At 43.1% G+C, this 12,720-nt stretch overlaps 1 long non-coding RNA gene across 3 annotated transcripts; it reads right to left on the bottom strand.

The window, feature by feature from the left end:
• Nucleotides 1-537: 537 nt before the first annotated feature.
• LOC107195973 lies at nt 538-6,972 on the bottom strand. 3 transcript variants are annotated; one of them, XR_001517286.2, is made up of 4 exons: nt 6,827-6,972; nt 4,310-4,428; nt 2,285-2,441; nt 538-1,918 (listed from the first exon to the last, which is right to left on the bottom strand). It is a non-coding gene; the product is annotated as an uncharacterized LOC107195973 (long non-coding RNA). The 3 variants fall into 3 exon arrangements; XR_001517285.2 differs by having other exon boundaries at nt 2,323-2,441; XR_001517284.2 differs by lacking the exon at nt 2,285-2,441.
• Nucleotides 6,973-12,720: the final 5,748 nt, after the last annotated feature.

The raw sequence follows: 12,720 nt of genomic DNA, 5'->3' as shown, positions 1-12,720 counted from the left end.
CATTTATTTTAAGTTATTTGATTACAATATATCTGTTCTTTTTATTTTTTACTTTATTAAAAATGAATTTCTGCTTTTGATATTTTGTGCTGAGAGTTCTTTGCACTTTTTGAATATGTAATTTGATTTCTTTTATTATTTTTGAAAAATTCTCAATCATTATTTTTTCAAGTAGTTTTTCTACCCACCTATATCTATTCTTCTAAGACTGTAATCTTTTTGTTTTGTTAGAACGATTTTAATTGATGTAACTTTAAATCAATGAACTTTTCCTCATTCGTATTAGTTCACTGATGAGTTCATCAAAGTATATTTTTGTGTTGGATGTCTTCTAACTTCCCTTTCAGCTCTATCAGTTTGGGTGATATTTCTAAGCAGGTTCTTGTTTATACATTCTTGGGATCCTCTTCTACATGAAACAATGACCAAGTAGGATTTGATTTTATTTGATGATGTCAGCACCGAGCTGATAAGAGGGAAAGGCTTTGGTGGTGAGATGCCCAGTTGAAAGAATGCACAAGGAGCCAACATGAGGATGAAACGGCAGGCACTAACTTTATTGTGGGGAGCGTGCACTTCTGGACTAGGGGACCGCATGGGCTTTACATATATCAGAGAACAATAGTGGCATTCTGCTACACATGCATAATAAACAATAAGCTGAGTCATACTTGCATAAGTTAGGCACAGGCACCCTACTACATTAATGTAACATTTTAAATCCGGAGTTCTATCCCTGGATCATAGCCAGACCTGGAACCCATGCTCCACCCCTACAGGGTTGTGGCACGAGATCTGGCTTGAATGGCACTACCTTGGGCCCACAATCCACAACAACAACCTAAAGAACAACAAAATACTACCAGGCTACAGGCTACAAGGGCTAGGATGGCTACTGTCTACTGGCTGGAGGACCCCAAGGAATTCCACCAAGTTGTCAAGAGGTCTTCTCCCAGGTCTTCTCCCATGGATGGCTTGGACTTAAGCATCTATTTCCTGGAGAGCTACCTGTGCCTGTTTGGCATGATCAGGAATGTAGATGCAGTATTCTACATGGAGTAGGCACAGGTGTCATTCTGGGGAGCCGGTAGAAGGTCAAGAGCCATGTGGTTTTGCAAAACTACTTTCTGCATTTAGGTGGTTTCATCCATTAAAAGAGTTATAGCCTGACGTAGCATTCAATGCCTGTGCATTATGCTGGGCTAAAGCTTCTACCCGCAATTCTACATCTATGGATCCCACCCCTGGAATGAATAACACCAGGGGGTAGAACCACCATGCTGCCCATTTCTCCAAGTGCCAGGGGTGATATATGGGATCCCAATTACAAGGCAATTGGGGCAAGGTAGATAATATGCATCCAGCTAAATAGGCACTTCACCAGGTACAATAGCCGGTCCAATCAGCGGGCAAGTAGGGCCAGCCATAGTGCCTGCAGACCCAGAGATACCCTGCAGGTAGCCAGTCGGTAGGCTATACCAACATAACGTCACCTATCCCACCAGACCTTGGAAATATTAGCAAGGGTGGTGTTAGCACACAGCTTGGGGGGTAGCCACCCCATGATAGAGTTGGGCACAGATTTTGCTGTATGCAATGGGGGGCCTGCTCCTGCAATTCTACATGTTCTCCCACCAGCCATCCCCACCCATTGGAAATGGCATAGCTCATGAGAGGTGGGGAGTTGCGATGATCGTGGTGGAGCAGCGCTTCTACGGCCCGCCATCGCTGGTCCCATTCAGGTGTGGTGTTCCAGGTGCGCAGCCACATCCAGTTCTCAATCGTAGCCAGAGTAACGTGCCATGGCAGTCCCTTGGCCACTTCCACTGGTAGTTCAGTACACACTCAGCAGCGGGAAACATTGTGGACAGCAGCAAACATGTGAGCCCAGGACATGGCACTGTTCCTTATTGTCAGCCTGGGCGATAGGATGAGCAGACAAAGGGACCATTAGGGGCAACTCCCATCCTTCCAGGGGGACACAGGCCACCTGCCCACCTTGAGATAGAAGAGTGACTGGGAGAGGAGCTGCCCCTGGCCTGTGGTACCAGACAGTTTCTCCAAGAGTAATGGGCTAGGGTGTCTCCACTGGTGTCACAGTATGGAGAGGAATGGGTCAGAGGATAAGGACAAAACTCTTTGTTAACAATGAACCCTCCGCCATTATTGGGAGTGACACTCATAAAGGCGTGGGCCAAATGCAAATCCAGGCCTCTACCTGCAACCCATTGCATAAGTCCCGTCCCCAGGGCTCCACCAAGGCCACCCACGGCTCTTGTGTTACCTGTATAGTCCAGGGCCATGACCAGGTGGCCTGTTTACCTGCTGCCAAAGGTTCTGGGGATGACAGGAGCAAAGCTCCCTGGTAGGCTCCAGGCAAGAAATGTTTAGCAGTGGTGCCTGGGCACACTTTGATAGCCCGCAGCAAGCCAGCTACAATCCTGTCAAGGGGAGACAACCTCGTTCGCCAGGGCTGCTCATTCAGAAGGCGTATAGCCTGTGGGAGGTTAGTATACCAACGGCACCAGCCCGGACCCAAGGTGCAGTTTATCCTTCAACAACCCTTGAATCGCTCTACCGTTCCAGCTGGCTGTGGGTGATAAGGAACATGTAACTGCCGTCATACATCACTGGTGCAGTCCCAGGTCTGCATCTCCTGTCCAGTAAAATGAGTGCCTCTGTCACTGGAGATTAATAAGGACTGGGCTAGGCTGCTGCAAGATGCTCCAAAGTGGTCATAGCATGGCGTTGATCAGCAGCTGTCACCGGCCATGCAAACCCTAGACCGGTAGCCATGTCCACACCTGTGAACACATAGTGGTGTCCCCGATCTGTAGGCAAAAGCCCTGTGTACTCCACTTGTCATTCCTGGAGTGGCTTAGCCTCGCGGGGCACCACTCCCAGGGTGCTCTTTACCCACCGTCTCTCTGGATCCTGCTCAGCACACCAGGGGCATTGTGACATTGCAACTTGTGCTTGTGCCTGGGTCAACGATAGCCCCCATCACTTTGCTGCCTGTTTCATAAATGGGCCCTACATGCCCCAGTTTTTGGTGGAGCCAGGGGCCAATGTCCGCAGGAACCGGTGGTACACGGATGGAGTGAACTTGTGCCAGAGCATCGGCTACACCATTGTCCTGGGCCTGTAACAGCTGATGGCGGGGGGCATACTATACAGTGGCCCCCTGTTGAAGATCCCGCTTCCAGAGGTTTTCTCACAAATCCCGGCAGTGGCCTATCATCCACTCCTGGGAAGCCCACTAGGGCAGCCACAGAGTTAGACCTCAATACACAGCCCAGCTGTCAGTGCAGATGTGCACTGTGCCAATTTCATTCATGAGTGCCAACCAGGCAGCGCGAAGCTCTGCCCATTGGCTGGACTGCCCAGCACCAGTCTCATAACAAAAGGTTTCTGTGGATGGCTTTAATGCCACAGTAGCCCATGTCGGGGGTTGCCCGTGGCATGAGCTGTCTGTACACTGAGCATTTTCAGGATGGGAGCCCGACCCTCTACATAGGGACTCAGTACGTCCCTCCTCTCAGCAGATTCCACCAGGAGTTCTGCTTGGAACTGCACTCGTCCCCGTAGTGGGTGCAGTTGCATCCTCAGGGATGGGAGTCCGACCCTCTACATAGGGACTCGGTATATCTCCCACTTCAGCAGGCTCCTCCAGGAGCTCTGCTTAGAATTGCACTTGTCCCAATAGGGGGTGCAGTTGACCTGACAGGGGCTTGCAGAGAACTGCGCCCACTGTTCCACATTCCTCCACTTGGATAGTGTAGGGATCTGTGCAATTCTCATACAAGGAATCTTCCTTGAGGCCGCAGCCATCCCTCCACAGGTTTTGGGATTATGTCCAGGGTGGCCTCACTGACCCAGCAGGGTTGCATAATGGCAGCCAGTTATCTCTTTAACAAGAGACCACACTCCCACGCTTTTTGAAAAAACACTGCACTTCTGCACTTTTCCACAATTGGGACCAGAAGCCTATTGGTACCTTCCAGGAACCGTGCTTCTGCCATAAGTCCCATCCAAACCTTGCATCATCTACCTGCACCATAAGCAGGAATAGAAGGGCTGGATCTACTACATGTAGAGTTTGGGCTTGTGCTACAGTGTACTTTGTAGCCAGCCTTAAAGACCTCTTCTATCTCAGAGGTCCAATCCCATTGGCCATCCTGTGGCATTAAACAGTTCAGGGATCAAAAACCCAGCAGTCGCAAATAAGTTTGCAGTTGCTTCACAGTGTCAGGTGGGGGATATGCCTGTATCTTATCAATCACTGCCTCTGGCATTACTTTTGTCTTACCTGACCAGAAAAATCCCAAGAAATGACAGATAAGCCAGGTCCCTGGACCTTGTCCTTGTTGACTGCCCAATCCCAGTTGGCAAGAGCCCCTTGCAGGCTGGTTGTCACTGCTTCCAGTCCTGCAAAAGAATCAGAGGTTAGCATTATATATAATATAAGTACACTACAGGCAGTCATTTCCATGTGGCAAACTCCTAAGCCACGAGACCATGGCATAGTGTAGGGCTAGAGAAAAAGGCATTTGCTAAGTCTACCACATAATAGTATCATCTAAGTTCATGTGATAACCGGTCCATGATGTCCATGACATTCGGTATGGCTGCATGCAGGGGTCATGTAACCTTATTCAGCTCCCAATAGTCAACTCTCATGTGCCAGGAGCCATTAGGCTTCTTCACTGGCCACACAGGGTTGTTGTATGGGCTATGAGTAGGACAAACGACACCGGCCTCTTCCAGCTTCAGAATGGCGTAAGTTCATGTGATAACCGGTCCATGATGTCCATGACATTCGGTATGGCTGCATGCAGGGGTCATGTAACCTTATTCAGCTCCCAATAGTCAACTCTCATGTGCCAGGAGCCATTAGGCTTCTTCACTGGCCACACAGGGGAGTTGTATGGGCTATGAGTAGGACAAACGACACTGGCCTCTTCCAGCTTCAGAATGGCGCGTCCTATTTCCTCATGGCCACCTGGCAGGCAGTACTGCTTTGTATTCACTACCTGGGTAGACTGGGGCAACACCAACAGGGCATGATGTTGACGTCCCGGAAAAATAGTTTTCACCACCCAGATACTAAGGCGAAATTCACCAGCAGTGGTATTCACAGTCAAGCCTCACAAAACATCGATCTCCAAAATGTACTCCTGTATGAGGGGATATGTACACTTGGTATGTCCAAGGAGGCAATCTGGCAATACCCAATATCATAGAGACCTGCCGCACGCAAATGATTTGATTCCCATAACCTTCTATGGTTGCAATGGGCCCGGAAAACTTGTCTAGATTCCCATAGAGCAGAGTGCTGTCAGCACTAGTGTCTAAGAGGGCTAATATCCTTTGCACATTGTGGGGGGACCAATGTATAGTCAGTTCCACACACGGCCTCTGGTCAATAGGCTCCCCAGCCAACTGAGTGTCCCAGCAGAATCCCTAATCAGGGAGATAATTGGCCAGCTACACTTCAAGGGTTGTGGCTTTCCCAGGAATCGGAGTGAACTGCTGGTTAGGATGCAGCTGATTCCACAGCGCCAACAGCACTTCTTTAGGTCCTGCTTGATCTTTTCTGTGTGACCCCTACTGCGAGGGGATCCAACCACATTCCCCGGCAGCTCACTTTCACAGCTGATTGGGCTGGGTGCTGCCCCACCCCCTCTTTTCGGCCATGCTTCCATCCTTGCACTAGCTGGTTTGGGAGTGCAGGGGGTGGCACAGCACGCACTTGGGTGGAATGCTCCTTGCGTTTCACTTCCACATCCCCCAACATTGCTGTGGCAGACGTTACCTCGTGGATCTGTCTATCCATATAAGGGGCCAGCAGTGCTACCATGGTGCCAAAGGTACCAGCCGGGCCAGAGGTCAAGATCAAGTCTTTTATATGGATTGTAAATACCTCCTCATCAGGGATAGTGTACTGGGCACGAAACATCATCTGTCGCATGTCCATTTCCCGAATTATCTGGACCAGATCTAAGCACGTGGTCCATCTGCTCACTGTCTCTGGCAGCTCCTCAGGGTCAGCCCACACTGTCAGTGCAGCAGACATGAGCCAGTTAATGAGGGAGTGATTGCCTGCACCCTGCGCCATGGGTGCCTCATTCTGGAGGCGCTGCCTGAGGGACGGTATCACCATTACGGAGGCCAGTTGAGCCAACTCTTCTGGAGATCAGTCCCTTCAGCCCTGTCATCCCACGGCTGCAGCAGCCACCCAGAACCACCTTCTGGCTCTCTGCCGTACCTGTTTTATCAGGTCCTGGAGTTCGGCGGGGGTGTACTGGATCAAGGTGGTATGCTTTTTAGCCTGGGGAATGCCGCCAGATCCCCCAGCCCCCTGCCACAATATCTGCTCTACTTCAACCTGCTGTCGTATCATGGGCTGCACCTGCCCTGGTATTGCTGGCGGGCTCCCAGACCTGGACGATGGCAGTGAACTGTCAGGGCCCTGCAGCATGCATTCAGCAGCAGCCAGCTGCCTTTCTAGTGCTTCTTTCTGTCGTTGCAATTGTTACACCCACTGAGACTGGTCCTGAACCTCAAGGTTGGCCTGCCGCAGAACCACCAGGAACATCCAGGTCACCTGACCCGCTGCCTCCTGGTGAGTGATCGGGACATTCAGCTCCCGCAACTCTAGGGCTTTCCGGATGTCCTCTGGACACAGCCTTGCTCCATCCCAATCCTCCGGGGACATCCACGTAGCCAGATACTCAGCCATGGGATACCACTGGGAGGTAGGGGGTATCCTCTACCCGGATATCCTTCACCCGGGACCGTCTGGAACGCTGGGGACTGTACTCACCTCATCCTGCCGGCTACGCCAAGTGTCAACGCTGAGCTGATCAAGAAGGGAAGGCTTCAGTGGTGAGACGCCCAGTTGAAGGTCAGCACGAGGAGCCGACATAAGAATGAAACGGCAGGCATCAACTTTATGGCAGGGAGCGCGGGTTTCTGCACTAGGGGACCGCATAGGCTTTATATATATGAGAGAACAATAGTGGTATTCTGCCACACATGTGTAACAAACAATGAGCTGAGTCATACTTGCATAAGTCAGGCTCAGGCGCCTTATTACATTAATGTAACATTTTAATCCAGAGTTCTATCCCTGGTTGCAAGCCTGGATCACAGCCAGACCTGGGACCCACAGATGGTGAGCACAGAATGACTAAACAGGAAGGAGATATTTAGCTTTTAATTAATTGTGACCTTCAATTCACTTGAAATTGAATAAGCATCAAGCCCAGAATAAAACAGAGCTTTCATCTCAAATGGGTAGATATTCTTCCAAGTTCCTGGAAAACTATTCTTTTAGTACTCAGAGAATATACTCAGATTAGGGAAGAAATTTCTATTGGTGTCTTTTGGTAGCTAAAAGAGAGAAGATGACAGAGGATTTTCTGTCTAATTTAAAAAGCAAATTAAATGCTGCAGCTTTTGTCCAATACTAAGAATTAAGAACTCAAAATTATAATACCTCATCTGTTTCTACTGGGAACTAAAATCTCCAATGAACCTCCTTGGACCTTAACTTCTTGGCCAAATAAATTTTAAAAAAATGTTAAAGATGCTTTACACTGAAATACTAAATGCATGAAGAGTATTACATTTTCAAAGAAGAAAAAAAAATTTTTCTTCCAAAGAGTTCCCTTGTAGCACATTGAGGTAACTACAGTCAAATTATTGGTTCTCCACCTTTTTCTTAGAGAAGCTCGAAATTCTTAAAGTTGTGCAAATTAAAAATATTTATATATGCCTTAAGCAATATTGGTATTTCTGTTTTTCCCAAAAAGAGAGAAGCCAGTATAGAATATATAGATCTTCCCTCTTGTTTGATACAGTTGCTGGTGCTGGTGCACATTTAATTATTAGTCCTTTGATTAAATGACTTCCAAGGTAAAAGTAATTACAACAGTGGTTTGCCCAGTGTCATCTTGAACTTTCTCATTTCGATCTATAAATCTATTTAATAATTAGAGAAGAAGTAAGAATTCTAGAAAGCCATTTATGAGTAAAATGACAATTTGTGGGAAAAGGCAATTAGTGAGAAGAGATGGTGCCTTGAGTTCATGTTCAGCTCAATGTGGTTTTAGTAGGTCCTTATCTTCATGGAGATGGTAGGTGGAAAAGTAGTATACACACAAAAGAATTGAATAATATAAAGTTTAGGTATCATTTCAAATGAAACAGGGTTTTAGGAGACTATTTAGAAAGTATGCAAAAGTGCTTGGAATATAACAGATGTTTTATTAAGTATGAGTTGAATCTGAAAATGAACCAAATAATTAAGGCCCAGACCCCTAAGCATTTGGCAAACATCAATTGTAGTAAATGAAAGTAAAATGAAAACCACTTATTAAACGAAATCAAGCACTAACTTACCATAAATCTTTACACATTCAAGGTGTGGCTTGTATGCAGGTGCATTTTCACTTACTCTTCTACGGATATTACTGATTCTTGTGCAGTCCGCGCTTCTCATTGCACTAAAGGTGTGCATTTTACAAATTATGTCCTTGGCCTCTGTAGATTTTCCTTCTACATAATGTTTTCTTCCTTAGAGACCATTCCTGACAAATTTTTGTTAATGATAGTGTTCACTAAAAATGTCAGAAGGAATATTTTTGGTGATAAGGGTTCAGAGAACTGAGCAATGAGGGTCATGCATTTTTCACAGTAGCCAAGACAAGGAAACAACCTAAGTGCTCTTCTATAGATGATTGGATAAAGATGTAGTCCATCTATACAATGGAATACTACTCAAGAAAAGATGAAATGCTGCCATTTGTGACAACATGGATGGATCTTGAGGTTATCATGCTAAGCAAAATAAGCCAGACAGAAAATGGTGAGAACCATATGACTTCACTTATATATGGGATATAAAACTGAAAGCAACAAATGAACACGACAAACAAACAAAAACTCATAGACACAGACAATAGTTCAGTGGTTACCAGGGAGAAAGAGGGGAGGGAAGAAAACAGATAAGGGTATAAGAGGTTAAATATATGATGATGGGAGGAGATTTGACTGGTTGGTGAACACATAATGCAATATACAAGTGTTATATTATTGAATTGTATACTTGAAACCTGTATAACTTTATTAACCAATGTAACCCCAATAAATTTAATTTAAAAAGAAAATAAAAACTTGCATACTTTTGATACTTTGGCAAAAGAAGTTTTAATGTTAATGAGGAACTAATGAGTCTGTGAATGATGCCTGATGATGGTATTAACTCTAGGGAGATCTAAGCTTCCTTTCACCCAACTAGAATCCACCTCCTTACTTCTTTTATATATTATGCTTAGACCTCTCCTCTGATTTATGGACTGAAAGATTAGGTTGACCCAGGCCTTCAGGATCTTCTCTTTTCTTAAATAAATTAATTTTATTCTATTAATTTATTCAGTTGAACCACCATATAGGATTTTATATCGTTGTTCTCTTATTCTTATTCTGCTATTCTTTATTTAGTTTAGAAACATTGCTTTTACTTGGCATTTAGCAATTATTTGCATTTTTAAAAAATAATTTATATCAGAGACAGTGATTTAAGGAGCCCATGAGTCAGCCAACTTGCGTTTAAATCTCAGCTTCACCTTTTATGAGCTGTGTAATACTGGCCTCCTTGCTGTACCTCAAGCATGCCAAGCATGCACCCACCTCAGTGATTGGCACTGATGGTCCTTCCTTCTGGAATGCCCAAGGAATCCAGTGAATTATTACTTCACTGTCACATCATTGCTTAAAAACCCACTTTTCCATGAGGAATTTTCAGGCAATCCTTCTACAATTTTCCTTTCTACCTACAGTGAAGCTTTTACCTATTCTCCTGCTTGCCTTTTTTTTTTCTTTTGTTCCAAAGAATTACTCTCTAACCTAGATATAAATTACTTACTTATAATTTTTTGTTATTGGTTTTTTTTATTTTTCCACTAGCATGTAACCAAGGCAGGATTCTTTGTCTGCTTTATTCACTGATGCATTCCGAATGCCTAGAGTGGTGCCTGGCACAGACTGGGGCAGCAGTGAATATTTGTTGGATAAACTAATGAACTTTAGCACATATTTTCTGCTAGAATTTGGTCTGGGCATTTCACAAAGTTAATCTGACTCAATATAGTAGTTTAGAAGAGTATAATATTATGATTTCTAATATCCAAAATTTTGTAGTAGATCATCTCTGAACTAATAACCTTTATTTCAAATCAGTAGAAGAGCATTTCTCAAAAAAAATATGTCATTAATTGAGAAATCTGGGATTGGTAATAATTTCTAAGGAAGAAGTAATTAACTTAAAAAAGTAATTAAGTTTTTTTTTCTAGTTTTAAAGGAAAGAATTACAGAAGGACCCTGTGTGTAGAATTAACTCAAATATACAGATGTGCCTCACATCAAGGAAAATTTTTAAAATTACTCTCCTTATATTTTGAACACGTCGTCCCCCTTAATTTATCATTAAATATTGGATAATATAAGGACCCTCTATGATGGAGTCTTTCTAATCATTAGATTATCCACATTATCCCCAAACTTCTATGGCAGTCAAAATCCCAGAGGTTTTTAAGTGTTAATAATTAGTAATGTATTCTATTTATGGAAGTCTATGGATGTCTGTGAAGGAGTTTTCCATCTTTTTGAGGTCAGGTGCTAAATTACTTCAACTCTCCCCTTTGGAAATTATATTTGATGATCTCTTCATCAATCTGGCCTTAAAATTAGAGTGTCTTTAATTTTCTTCTAAGAGCTATCTACTGAGAACTTTGACATCAATTCATGAGCAATAACCACTTCATGTCTTTGTCTAATCTCTCCAACATCTTCTCTCAGAAGGGTCATTCATTTACTCAACAAATATTTATTAAGCACTTATGTGCTATCAAGTACTGTTGAAAGGATCTGGAGGTAAAGCAATGTAGAAGGCAGAAAGAGTCTTGTTCTCATGAGCCAATTCTTTAGGTAAATCTCCTTCTAAACAAATTCTCTGTTCCTCAATCCTAATTGAGGATTTTCTGCCTTTCAGGTATATTAGTCTAACACAAAGGTCTTCAACCAGGGGAAATTTGTCTCCCAAGAGACATCTGCTAATGCCTGGAGATATTTTTGATTGTCATAACTGTGGAAAGAGGTGATACTGGTACCTAAAGTTTAGGGGCTAAGAATGCTAAGCTAACAATGAATAAGACAGAGACATTACAAAGAAGTGTTTGGTTCAAGATATCAATATTACTGAAGTTGGGAAACACTGGTTAGTAGACCTGTAAATTTTGTACTGATGTTAGCAATATAGTAACATTAGAAATATTCAAAACCATATTCAAATAGAAAAGAGGCAAATATAATTTTTCAAACCCAAGAATGTTTTTAAACATATTAATTAATTACTAAAACTTTTCTACTATAATATGGCAAACACAAAAGCCAATAGATAGAAATTGACTTTTCCACATTCATGTCATCTTTATCATCATTTATTTTCAAGAGATATGGCAGAGTGAGTATATTTTAAATCTTGCTTCCTAAGTTCTGTTGCTAGAAGCAAGAATATGTCACCAAAACTGAGGTCACTTAATTGAGTTTTAATAGCTTTGGAAAATAAAGTAAGAGTGTATTCTCTTATTCTTTTTTTAATTAAATTTATTGAGGTGACATTGATTAAAATAACATAGGTTTCAAGTGTACAATTCAATATGTCACATGTATATTGCATTGTGTGTTTAATACCCAAAGTTGAATTTACTTTTGTCACCATATATTTGACCCCTTTTACCCTTATCTACCTCCCCCTCTACCCATTTTTTCTCTGATAACCACTAAACTGTCCATGTCTATGGGTTTTTGTTTATTTGCCTTGTTCATTTGTTGTTTTCGGTTTTATAGTCCACATATGGATGAAATCATATGGTTCTCAACTTTTTCTGTCTGGTTTATTTCACTTAGCATGATAATCTCAAGATCCATCCATGTTGTTGCAAATGGCAGCATTTCATCTTTTCTTATGGTTGAATAGTATTCTGTTGTATATATAGACTGCGTTTATCCAATCATCTATAGAAGGACACTTCAGTTGTACTCTTTTTTATTTCTATTTATGGTAACATTAGATAATGAAATTCAGTAAGTTTCAGGTGTACACTTACAGTAAGGCATATATATTTGCACTGTGCGTTTACCTCCCATAGTTAGATTTCTCTCTGTCACCATCACTTGACCCCCTTTACCCCATCTACCTCCACCATCCCCCATCCTCCCTATTTTCTGGTAAACACTAGTCTATTATCTATGTCCATGAGTCTATTTCTTTGTCCTGTTCACTTGTTGCTTTTACATTAATATCCCGTATGTAAGTGATATCATGTGATTTTCAAATTTTTCTCTCTGCCTTATTTCACTTAGCATGATTATCCCGAGGTCCATCCATGTGGTCACAAATGGCAGTATTTCATCTCTTCTATGGCTGAGTAATATTCCACTGTATATATGACTGAGTAATATTCCATTGTGTATATGTACCACAGCTTCCATAGCCAATCATCTATCATAAGATACTTCGGTTTCTTCCATGTCCTGGCCACCGTGAATAATGCTGCTGTGAATATCGGTGAGCAAATATCATTTTGGATATGTGTTTTCAAGTCTTTGGAATAAATACCCAGTAGATAGATTGCTGGATCGGATGGTAGATCA

The sequence above is a fragment of the Pteropus alecto genome, unplaced genomic scaffold (genome assembly GCF_000325575.1).
Source record: "Pteropus alecto unplaced genomic scaffold, ASM32557v1 scaffold24, whole genome shotgun sequence".
Classification (NCBI taxonomy): Eukaryota; Metazoa; Chordata; class Mammalia; order Chiroptera; family Pteropodidae; genus Pteropus; species Pteropus alecto.
The sequence above is the reverse complement of the archived record's forward strand: the minus strand, read 5'-3'. Positions and strand labels throughout refer to the sequence as shown.